A 13,758-nucleotide genomic window follows, 5' to 3' on the forward strand; every position below is an offset into this window, starting at 1 on the left:
TATATAAAAATAAATTACAAATCACAACACCACTCCTTATCAAGGATAAAACAAACTTTATTGATAATAACACTGTATAAAATAAATTGTGATACATAGAAATAACCATCTATTGGAGACTTAAGCCGTGTATCTTCTTGCCGATTAAACAGAGCGATTGAACGATTACGACATCGTAATTGTTCAATCGCTCATTAATCATGCATAAATCTGGCAGTATAATGTCAGAAACGACCAGCGATGCGTGCTCCCGCTGGTCGTTTCCGACATCAATCATCGCCTGAACATGATGGTCAATCTGCAGATAACAACAGATTGGCCATGTTCAGGGATGATGGAGGGTGCCTGCACTGAACGACATATATCGTTCACTGTGGGCACCTAGAGGATGAGGAACGACTGAATGATTATGATGTCATAATCGTTGAAACGTTCCTCAGTCAGTAAGTAGATACGAGGCATTAAGCTGCATACACACGTTACAATCTGTGCCACCAACGACTTGACAGATATCTTTCAAATATATCTTTCAGTGAAGTCATCCTGCCACATCTCTGAACAGACAAAGTTGACAATATTGTACAAGTTGGCCTGCATGTATGGACGATCATAGATATCGTTATCATTCATGCGGGAACGCGCATCGTTGGTCATTTACTGCATAATAATTAGCAATATGAGCGATATATCGTTGAACGATATCATTCATATCGTTCATAGATATATTACCGTGTGTATGCAGCTTAATTATTTCTTTATTTATATCACTATCTATTTTTTATATTTCACTTGAATTAACACAGTATCTCATACTTATTTTAACTTATAAGTATAACAGTTAATTTTTAATGTTGTAATTATTCCTGTAACAAGAATATAACTGTATGTAATATTAGGTGTATGTGCATTGAGTAAGAAACACCTTCTTTCTCTCTTTACATTTATCAATATACAAAACTGCAAACTCAGAAATTCATATTGAATTAAAGTTATTTACATTTGTAAAACAGAAAATGCTTTGAATGTCAATTTTTTAAATCAGCTTGGACCAAATTATGGTCAGTATATGATACATCATATTAATAGAAAAGTACTACACTGGGGGCCTGACGCTGATTTTAACTCATGCAAGTTTGCATAGTGTCAATTGCACATATTCCCATTGCATACTGTAGGCCACAGATATAATGCACATACTGTATATATCAGTGCATGTCTCACACTTGTGCCTCCTTATGACTGGAAAGGGAGAGTCATTAAATAATAGGTACATTTATATATTAGACTATAGTGGCTCACGTGGAAGTATAGAACATTTGTGAGTTCAAATCCGAGGAGGCCTGCTCTGTAACAAGATCTGTAGTGAAAATGAATGGATTTTGGAGTTAGAACAGATAGAGAGTCATCAGATGTATTGATGAGCAGGTGGGGAAATCACTAGAGGTCACTCTTTGATCTATAATTGTGACCATGGCAGCTGCTTCCAGAATAAATTAATATGTGGACAAGCCAGAAAAAAAAGTTCAATTTCAGGAAGCATTGAGATAATTCCCTAAAATATTCCCTGCAAAATAATTGGCAGTAAATGATGAGCCTATTTGTTCTTCTGTAGAGGAGCAGATTAGGTTACAAGATATACTGTGCACATGTTACATCCTCACTTTCAGCCAACATGATATGGAGGGACTAGGTAGTGCATAAATAACTGGCTGAATAACTGGCATTTTCTAAAAGTTATGCAGACAAAAATAAAAATAATGCATTATGCTGGGCATACACTATACAATTATCTGTCAGATATCTGTCCAATCTGGCTGGTTGGAATGAAAATCTGGTAATGTATGGAAGTCAATGACAATCGACCATATGGTGTTAAACACTGGAAAATGGGCAAAAATGATTGGTCAAATTGGTTAAATTCATTTGATTTAAGTGGGGTGAGCGGATTCGGTTCTACTCGGTTCCGTTCGGTTTTAAAAACCGAATCTTATTGGCTATCCAAAACTCGTGACAGCTGATACCCAATAAGATTCGGTTTTTAAAACCGAACAGAACCGAGTAGAACCGAATCCGCTCACCCCTCATCATTTAACCAATCTGTCTGGATGACAATTTTTGTCTGTTTTTCAGTGTTTGTGAGCAAATAGTCGACTGTCATTGGCTCCCATTGTAATACCCTGCTATGTGAAATATTACACCTTGCACTGTGCATCATTTCTGCACTGCATGTGCCTGTCATATCGGCAACCTCTGCAGCTGGTCAAGAGGACAGGGGCAGGTCACATGATCAGGGTCAGGTGGTAGGGAAGTGACAGTTTGAAGCTGGTGGCAGTTAGTCCGGCCAGAGCGATGCTGTGAGGTAGTGCTGAGGACGGTTTTTTTGGAGAGGTACCTCAGGCGGAGGCATCTATGTCCCCAGAGCTCCTGTCAGGTCTGCAGAGATTAAGACTTTGATACAGGCAACTGACCTGAGGGATACTAGAGCTGCCGAGGAACGGAGGGCTGAGGCTGACCCAAAGTCTATGGTGGGAGTCGCCATAAAATTGATCACAGGAACGGCTCCACCCCTTGCTGTGTGTGAGGCTTCATCCTATTCTGTGAGAGGTAAATTGCCCCATCCATACAGTGCAGTGACCCAGTGACTGGCAGCGGGAGAAGGCTGTAGTTTACAGGCTAAGTTTCAATATTAAAAGTGGATAGTGACACAACTGTATCCCAACAGTGACTTTGTTTCTATAAGGAACTGCAGCAACTTATGAATCACAGCCAGTTATCAGCTTGTGACAATAACAAAAAGTAAATGATGCTAAAGTATGTGCACCACCGCATCAGCTACAGTATGTGCACCACCGCATCAGCTACAGTATGTGCACCACCGCATCAGCTACAGTATGTGCACCACCGCATCAGCTATTTAGTTGCAGCAAATAGGACTATTGTGATAAATGGTGATATGGACTTTCAAGACAGCATATAAGCTTATAAGGATCTAAACAAAATGTATTGCTAGTATTGTTTTACATGTGCTATAAAGTGTTACTAATATAGTGAGTAAGTAAAGGTAAAAGGGAGCAGTTATAAATGTTAGCAGCCAAGGATATCAAAACCAATAGATAGTAGTATAGTTAATTAATTTATACATTGTACTGCAAAACTGTGGAGGTAGTTTGTATATTTGTTTAACTGAAATACAACATTTAAAAAGAACAGGTATCCCAGCATTGCAGTCCTGGACTAGAGTTAAATAAACTTTTCTTTTTGTTCATAACAATTGTCGGTCACTGAGCTTGGGGTAATGGTGGGGTCCTTGCCTCTCTGCCAGGGTGTGGTCTTAGCTAAGAGTTGCCACAGAAGGAAGAAGTGAGGAGGTGTCTCCATTACAGAGGTAACTCCAGCTTACACCCACTCAATTAATTATCCTCACCTTGGCGGGGTACCACACCATACATTACCAGGTTTTCATTTCAACCGGCCAGATTGGACAGATATCTGACAGATAATTGTATAGTGTATATCCAGCATTAGATAGATAGATAGATAGATAGATAGATAGATAGATAGATAGATAGACTGAAATAAGAGGCACTCAATGGTGAAGTACATTTAAAAAGCCAAATCTTTACTGAAGAACCACTCACATATAAAATAGTAATAAATAAGAATATCACAAACAGCGCATGAATTATCAGATCCTCGATCATCTCACAGAAGCCGGCACCCCTGGCGTCCACTGCAATCCACTAGTGCTCCATCACTAGTCACACCCAGATGTGTTTAATTCTGAATGACCTCCTCAGTGAGTGTCACCCACTGAGGAAGCCACCAACTGAGGAAGTCCTTCAGGATGAAATGTGTCCCATGGGTAAATGAGCTGCTAAGAAAAAGCAAACATAGTGTGTAAAAGTTTTAATTAATCAACACATTAAAAATTATGCAGACTGTCATAGTCTTGCGGCCCGTCCCTCCAGATACGCCAATCTGAGAATCACCACTCATGATTTTACTGGTTACCTCAGCACCTGTGGTTAGTCAAACATGGTCACTGCCACCAGCAAAGGGATAACTTTAGTGCTAAACACAAGGTAAGCCTTTGCCCTTACCTGCACACAATTATGAACACTTAGTAAAATAGGTAACATGGGCCACATGAGGCCTTGGATCTAAGAACACAGAACCAGAACTAGAATTTTAAGTATTTAATTCCAAGGATATCTTCAAAGATTATGTTACAAAAAAGTTACAAAGATGATGATACTTTTAAAAGGTCACACCGGTTACTCACAATTTCAAGAAAAAAAAGAAAATAACAAACAAGGGAAGAATCACCATTCGGATCACCTGGACAGGGCCAAACGATGGCGGAAGTGACGTCTCTTCCTACAGTTATAGTCGCACCCTGATGTGTCTTTGCCTCCTCATGAGTAATGCACCGTGTTTCATATCAAACACACATTTTTATGCCCTTTCGCAGACTGCTCTTGGTTCATCCCCACCTTGGGAAAGTTTTAACCCTTCCCAGATAAGAGTTAATGGTTTAGGTGACTGTAACACAGGGTCTCCTAGTCACATCAGCAGGGGTTAGTTAATTACTCACTCCATCCTGTTTGAAGTTCAGAGACCAATTCTTACAGCTGACTAGAAAAATGATTCAACACCTTGCTGGCCGGTCTGTCTCTCCTTGGCCTGTAAGCCTGACCCCCTGTGGGGTTATAAACAGACCCCAGTCTTTATCAGTGTTCCAAGCAAGAAAACCAAAGATATTAACAAATTGTACATTGAGGGCCTAGTGGCTATAAGTAAACACTAGCCAGTCAATGACCTCCCAGCCATCTGCCATACAATTTGAAAGACATTTTTTCTACACAATATACAGGACTAGGTGCAGCCTATGAAGATGACATGTTCATTACCAGGGTTATGCTACACAGACAAGGTAGGATATACTCATACCAAGTTCTAAACATCACAGTGGACTGGCTACCAAATGGCTTTATCACTACACTCTACTGGCAAACTGGAACAACACCATCATTTGGTTCTTAGGCACATCACCTGTGCCACAAACTGCTCCCCAAAGCTGCAGCATGTCGAGATCACACTAACCGATAAATGCAGTGAAGAGTCTGAGGTGGTATCCAAAGACGTCATAGAAACACGCCCTAGCACATTTAGTAATTAACCAGCCCTCTGACGAAATTAATTAAGAAATATGTTAGGTCATTTAGGCAGGTGGTTTTAATGTTATGGCTGATTGGTGTGTGTATGTATATATATATATATATATATATATATATATTACAAACTATGGGTGGCTATGCTACAATCAACAGAATGGAAGCAAGTTTTGTGATCACCCCATAATGCAATACAGTTACTTCATCTTTCTTATCCATAACAGGAGGTTCCTATCCAATTTCCTACCTTGACTACTGTTTCGGTGATGAAACCTGGATTCTCACAGAACGTTGAAATATCACAAATGGGCAGCAATTTTCAGATGTCAGATATTATATCCTAGATGTATATCAGGAGTAGGCAACATTTTTCTCTTTGAGGGGCAGATGTTCAACATTAGAGCCAATAAATATCCAGTGTCTCACCACTATTACACTTTATACACATTTGCAAAAGTAACAGATACTGTAGGTACTAACATTTTTTGTGGCTTCTTGTTATTCCATTTTTTTTAAACTGGTTTGCTTAGGTTAGGTTGATAATTTGTAGTCTGGAAGACATAATTAAGATGTTTGTATTTTATTCGACTGTGAGCAGGACTGACTCACCAGGATCACAGGCTTCATTGTGTATGCAGGCTATGCCTCCGTTCTCCAAATTGGTGTGGGTCTAGAGCACCAAATAGGTCTCCCCTGTGAGGGTAGGAGGTCGTGCAAGAGGAAATGAGCAGGACAGCATGTATGGAAAAATAGGAAATATACTCAAGCCCTACCTTGGGTTGCCTATGCCAGTTGTATATGATGATCCCTATAGAAACTTCTGATCTTTGATTATTATTGTCTTTAAGCTGTAATTTATTTTCCATTTTGAATGTTCTACAGATATGGTAGCTTTTTTTTTTTGCAGAAAACACTGCATGACGGCAGAGGATTAAGCGGAAAATCTGTGATGTTTTGTTGTGACACAGCTCTATATAATTATATTTCATATATAATCATAGCAACCTATCAAATTCTAGCTATTATCTTCTAGAATGTGCTAGATAAATGATAGACAGAATCTGATTGGTTGCTATGGGCAGCAACTCCACTTCTAAAAGCGTTTTAGTAAATATACCCCTATGTGACACTTTGTGCCATTGGGATGTAGTCAGGAAGCCAACGGTCTAAATGCCGACCACTGGCTTACCGACTGTCTAATCCCGGCAAGGTACAAATGACAGGCGTTGAAATCCCGACGCCTGTCATTAGACCTACGCCGGGAGCCCGATGCCCGGCATACAGAACGAAGGAAAGCCGGGCACCTGGCGTGGACAGCCGCGGGGGGCAGAGGGTTAGGTTTTAGGGGGGACTTAGGGTTAGGCACCCCCCGGGAGGGTTAGGATTAGGCTAGGGGAAGGGCGGGTTAGAGTTAGGCACCCCCGGGGGGAGGTTAGGGTTAGGCAACCCCCCGAGAGACTTAGGCTGCGGGGAAGGGGGGGTTAGGTTTAGGCACTTAGAGGGGGGTTAGGGTTAGGCACTTGGGGGGAGGTTAGGGTTAGGCACCCCTAAAGGAGGGTTAGGGTAGGGAATTAGGTTAGCGATACTTACCTAATTAGCAGTCGGGATCTTCACATCTGCCGGGCTTCCACTGTCAGGATTTGACACCCGTGCCATTCAGTGACTTAAATTTCTGGTCCATCTGTTAATGGCAACAGGGTGCTTAGTGGCTGAGCAAAGCAAACATTGATAATGTCTTTGGGTTTAGATACATTTAATAGAATTTTATCTAAACTTATAGCCACTAATCTACAAACATATGTCAAATTGTTTAAATGACCTAAAACACAATGTGACTTCACTTCAAGCTGCTAGCTTACTCATCCTGATTTACATCCAAAAAACGAATCATTTGGTTTCCAGGGATTTATTTCAACACAATGCTCTAAGTCCCCATGGCTCAAATGTGTATAATTTCTTGTAATGTGGGGAATTACCGCACAACATCAAATCCTTGTTGTCAAGATTTTAGTCTGTGATAATATTCAGCAGTCATTTAACATAATTTACTGTTAAAAGGAAAAGAATGAGTCTGACTGAAATATTTTACCAAAGTCATAGATATCAGGTCTTATATGTATATTTTGGTCATTTTGTAAATAAAGCATTAGAACATACTGGAGTCAGAAACAGTATTTAAACAACAGAAAACACAAAAAAAAGTATTTAATTTACAATTAAACACAATTGTATTATGTTAATAAACCTATATTTAGACAGATATAACTAATTAGCACACTTTTCTTCAATCACAAAGAGCAAAGAGTACAGTTTTTAAACATGTCCGGAAATGATGTTGTAATTTAAATAACTGCTTGAGTAACAAGATGACACAGCTATTATGATTTGAAAATTCATATATATATATATATATATATATATATATATATATATATATATATATATTATAAGGGCATAGTCGTGCCCTTATATTAAGGTTGCATTCAAAAAACTTATTTCTCCATAGAGAATTCCGAAGGGGGGGCAGGGTGTTTAAGGGGCTACACCTCAAAAGTTATAGGAGGTACCGAGTTGAAATTTGGTAGGGGCTAGTAGAACTGTCGCATGGTGCTGCATGCCAAATTTCAGGGCATAAACTTAAAAAATGAGGATTTGGGAGTAATCTAAAGCTCCAACTGTCACATTTTCTGACATTCTCAGTTAGGACCACTTTTCTGTTGTAGTCTATGGGATTTTTTTGGGAAGGCATAACTAAGGGTAGGTGGAGAATTTAGACTTGGGATTTGTTTTATTAGGTAACTATTGTGCCAGGGTACATGTTTTCGGGGTTCAGGTAAATTAGAAAGTTACAGTTTTTAAACTATTACCTCAAGAATGCGCCATTGTAGAGATAGGACTTTTCAACTTGTTGCGCAGCCTTCAGTAGGAGCCTCCAGCAGATGTAGTCATAGTGACTTCACTTGGGTGCAGCAATATGGGCGTCGTTTGCAGGCGGTAGCGGGGGCCGGGACCGGGGAGCAGGAAGCCGGCGTTTGCTGCGGCCGGGATGCGGGAGAGAAGAGGTAGGGGTTAGTGGGCATTAGCTGTAGCCAGGAACCGGGGATGGTAGTGGGCGTTAGCGGTGGCGGTGCGGGCAGCGGTGGTGGTGCAGGCATTAGGACCCAGGGGAGGTTGCAGCACACAGATACAGGCTCGGATCTGAAAGTTTTGTGATACCTGCGTCTGTGTTTAAAAAAAACAAACACAGAAGCACGGACAGGTCAATGAGACCCATCTATGCTTCCATATTTAAAAACAAAAAGTGTAAAAAAAATAATAAAATGGTGTGGCCCCCTCCCCAAAAAACCAACCAGCCCCGGGCTATGGAGCCCCAGTACTGGTTGTGCTAAATACAGGGGACAAATGATGTAGGGGTCCCCTGTATGAAGAACAACCAGCACCAGGCTTTTCAGAACCAGCCCTGATTGCCAAAATACGGGGGACAAATGATGTAGGGGTGCCCTGTATTTAGCGCAACCAGCACTGGGCTCTGAGCCGATCCTGGATCTGGAAATACAGGGGGGGAAAATGCATAGGGCCCCCCTGTATTTCCCAGAACCAGCACTGGACCCTTTCTAGCGGGGGATTGATGCCACAGCCAAGGGAGCCCTTTCACCGGGCCCCCCAGCTGCAGCATCACCCCTGACCGCTAGTCAGCTCAGGCCGGGGATCCCTGGGGAGTTGGGGACCACCCCAATATAGGGGTCCCCCTCTCCAGGGCACCCCAGGCCCAGGCTGATAGCCCAGGGCTATCCCTGGCACCCCTGGGCGGTGGGTGCCGGGTTGATTATGTAAAGTGTGGTGCAATGAAATTTAAAATATTGTCTTTTGCTGTGGAACTACAGTTCCCAGCAAGCCTCCCCCGCATGCTAGTACTTGGAGAACCACAAGTATCAGCATGTGGGGCATTACGGGTGTGCTGGTAGCTGTAGTTCCATAACAAAAGCAATATTTAAAAAATACAACACACACACCGTAGAAAAGTATAACTTTATTAAAACATACATGCACACACACATGTACTCACACATGCATACACTGGGCCAAATGTAATAGGGTGAGAGTTTAGAAAATGTGAGAGTTTAGCAGTGAACTCTCACATTGGTTGAGTTTTGTCTTCAAAATGGGAAAACATCTGAATGAGATTTTAAATCGTGAGAGTTTTTTAAGTCTAAAAAAAATACAAGTTCGCTCTGTTACTTTGTTTTTGGACTCTATTACATTGGTAAAGTTTAAAAAGTGTCAGAAACTCTCACTTTTCTAAACTCTCACCCTATTACATTTGGCCCACTATCTCACATACTCAAAAGTGTATCCCTGAAGCCAATCTGTCCTCTTCTCCAGTAGACAATCCAATGGATTACCTGTAATAAAAAAATTCATACTCACCTCCTCCTCTGCGTGGATCTGTCCTCTTCGTTCCAAAGTAGGCAAATCCTGGGTCTTGGCAAAAAAAAAAATGAATTACCCGAGCCCATGAACATTAGTAGTCTTCTATAAGAACACTACTACCCGAATGACAGCTCTGCTGCGCGATTTCAGTCTAGAAAACCCGGTGCGGAGCACTCATTGGCTGAGAGAGGCAAGCCTTCAGCCTCTCAGCCAATGAGCGGTTCTCACCATTGAATTCGGTGAGAACCGAGCGTGCCTCAGTGCCATTTTTGAAATTCAAAGATGGCCGCTGCGAGCCAATTACGGCTCTGACGTCATTTCCCCACCCCTCGGCTGGCTTAAATACTGCCAGCGCGAGTTGCCATGCACTCAGTCGGTGTCGGGGAGGCAGCAGAGAAGAGCTGCCGAAGACAGAAGACGCCGCGGAAGCCATGGATGGGTGACGGCCAGGAAAAAGAGCTTAAAGGCCATCGCCCTCCAGGTGATGACATCATGGAAGTCCAGAGGGAGCGGCAGCCATGTTAAAGAGCTTAAGGCTGCCGCCCCCCAGGTGAAGGTCCCGCTAAATAAAATATTTTTAAAAATGGTGTCTGTCTGATTTATTTTAATATTTATTTTGCAGGGGTACTGTAGGTACCAGCAGGCCCTTAGTGCCCTGCGGGCTGGTACTGGTGGTTCTCCCAGTGCCAGTATATGGGGGATGCCTGCTGGGACCTGTAATACTACAGCAAAACACAATATTTATATATTCATATGCACAACACAACATAAATCAACCCAACACCCAACACCCAGGGTCTGCTTGGGATAGCCCCGGGCTATCAGCCTGGGCCTGGGGTGCCCTAGAGAGGGGAACCTCTTTAATGGGGGGTCCCCAACTCCCCAGGGATCACCAGCCTGGGCTGACTAGCAGTCAGGGGTGATGCTTCAGCTTGGGGGCCCAGTGAAAGGGCTCCCCTGGCTGTGGCATCACTCCCCTGCTAGAAAGGGTCCAGTGCTGGTTCTGGCAAATACAGGGTGGCCCTACGCATTTTTTCCTCCTGTATTTCCAGAACCAGGACTGGCTCAGAGTACAGTGCTGGTTGCGCTAAGTATGGGGGACCCCTACATCATTTGTCCCCCGTATTTTGGAAACCAGGACCGGTTCTGAAAAGCCTTTTGCTGGTTGTGCTTAATATGGGGGACCCCTACATCATTTGTCCCCTGTATTTAACACAATCAATACTGGATGTTTTCTGTGGGGGCGGGACTACGGGTTTTTGTTTTTGTTTTTTTACACATTCAATTTTTAACATGCATGGTAAATACTAGCTGCTATTTCATGTAGCCCACATATGCTGGGCAGCTATATTTTTACAGTATAGTTTAGATGACAGTTTGGACACACCCCTCTCATATTTAAATATCCTTGTACATTTTACATCTGCCCCACCTGCAGTACAACATTCTTTTGCCAAGGTGTAATGGGCCTGATTCAGCTTGGATCGCAAGTTGCTAACTGTGTGCAATTCTGAACGAAGGTCTTAGGTCGAATATATGCAAATGCTGCTTTCGCAATGCCGTCGCACGGCTAACATACACACGCCCTCTGCCTACACTCACATTCATAACAGCACCCAAACCAAGCTAAACATCGGATACATCGATGTACATCGAACCCACACCCAGCATTTGGCTAATTTATGCACGCCCATGCAACGGTGTTCAAATGCACAGACACGCCTGCGTTTCCCCGACCAGCCCCCCGTCACCACTCCCAAATGTTCTCAGCCTGTCAATCACTCTGCTAAAGCCATGCGTGGAGTCCGTGGTGTCCGTTTGTTCGCAATGACGAGTTCACGCACTGCGATGCATGCGCAGTATGCAACAATCGACCAATTGCATACACATTAGCAACTGCGATCCAAGCAGAATTAGGCCCAAAGTTACTTGCTCATTTTTGCTTTGCTCCCAGATCTGAATCAGTCCAATAATCTGGATAAAACACAAATGATGCATAAAGATAGAAATCAGCTTCCTGCTTCTATAGATACTAGAGATCCTGGCCTTTTAAAGATGTTGGGGTAGATGCACTAAGCCCTGGAGAGAGATAAAGTTGCGAGAGATAAAGTACAAACCAATCTGCTGCTGTCATTTTTCAGGCACAGCATGTAAAGTGACAGTTAGGAGCTGATTGCTTGGTACTTTATCTCTCTCTCTACTTTATCTCTCTCCAAGGATTAGTACATCTCCCCAGTTGTCTGTTGTCTGCGTTACTCTCTCTCTCTCTCTCTCTCTCCTCGTCACACAAACACAATTTTAGCTTGTCCTTTTCAACTTCCCCATTAACTCCTCATCTGTCTCACTGTTCATTGGCCTCCCTGGATGCAGTAACCTTCTTACATCATCGTCTTAGTGTCATTTACAGGCTCCTTGTGATTCATTGCACTTCGGTGGGTGATCTTAAGAGCTGTTTGGAATAATCTCATACCTTCATAATTTTTTCCATTTTCTATTTATCAACATTTTTAGTATGATTAGTTAAATCTGTCACTGGATATTTTATTAGCTACATTGAGAAACAAGGCTTTTTGTCAATATTTTGTTGTTAGAAATCACTATGGAACAAGTATAATACCAGGGCGTACTGACTAAATTGTCTCCTTCTTACTGATAGAGGTATTACTTGAAAGATTCTTGACTGTATATCGTGAACAGAGCCACTATAAAATATTAGCAAGGCCCCATATGACTAGAAAGAGCACAAGGGGTGACTTGTAAAATGAAAGTGTATGATTTTATATATATATATATTAGGGATGTGCAGGCTCGGATAGGTTCGAGTTTGCACGTGGAGTTCGGATTTTTCCCTCCAAAAAAACGGAACTCAGAACGAGGCAAAACGTCATCTTACATGGATGAACATCATCATTCCTGGACAAAAGTCCAGGAATGATGATGTTCGTCCATGTAAGATGACGTTTTGCCTCTTTCTGAGTTCCGTTTTTTTGGAGGGAAAAATCCGAACTCCACGTGCAAACTCGAACCTATCCGAGCCTGCACATCCCTAATATATATACATATATATATAAATATATTATAGACAAAACACCTTATGGTTTCATATGTCACATTAAGGCTTCTTAGACATTATCCTAAAGTTCACAAAACCTACTGAATTCGTACCACTCATACTAAAAAAAGCAATGAAATTCCGATCATTAAGGCTGATGCCTTAATGGACGTGTGCCTTGCACAATACAGGTATGGTATGCCATCACACCCTGTAGTTAACTGCAGATTCAGCACTCTCACAGAGTGAGATGTTACTCACTCTGTTACTCACAAAATGGTGGAGTTGGAATGCACACATGCAGTCTATGCAACTGAGGTCTGAGCAGTTATGTGGCACGCACATCCCACTCAGTGCCCACTATCTTCCCATTCGTTGAGCACAACAATCCCACTGGGTTCCAACATTCTTCTCACTGCATACATCCATCTCATTCAGAATACACATTCATCTCTCTAATTTCTATAACTATCATACTCTGTCTATGCATGTACACTATCTTCGCCTTCATGCTACTATAACTTTCCCACTTCCCCTCATTTGTGCCACTCTTTCTTCCTCCATCTGCACCACTCTGCCCCCCCCCAACTGTGGCAATCTGTCTTCCCCCATATCCGCACCAATCTGTCTTTCCCAATCTCTACTGTGTGTTCTCCTATTGTCCTAGTCTGTATTCCCTCATCTGTACCAATCTGTCTATACCCATCTGCGTTGCTCTGTCTTCCCACATCCATGCCACTGTGTACCCCCACCTACGTCGCTCTGTTCTCCCAAACCATGCCACTCTGTCTCCCCTGCATCTGCCCACTGTTTTCCATGCATCTGCATCACTTTGTCCCCCCCATCCGCACCACTACTTTCCACCCATCTGCATCACTTTGGCTCTTTCCCATCAGTGCTGCTTAATCTTCCCCCCCCTCTCCACGCCTATATGTCCCCATCCACACCGCTCTGTCTCTTCCCCCATCCACTTCACTCTTAGATCTATCTTCTGCTCAGACCGCAGTTGCATAGATCAGTGAGATCCATCTGTGCTTCTGTGTTTAAAAAATAAAAGGGTGCTGGGGATAGCCTCGGGCTATCAGCCTAGGCCTGGGGAGC

This window comes from Taudactylus pleione, unplaced genomic scaffold, assembly GCF_031769625.1.
Source record: "Taudactylus pleione unplaced genomic scaffold, aTauple2 ptg000201l, whole genome shotgun sequence".
Classification (NCBI taxonomy): domain Eukaryota; kingdom Metazoa; phylum Chordata; class Amphibia; order Anura; family Myobatrachidae; genus Taudactylus; species Taudactylus pleione.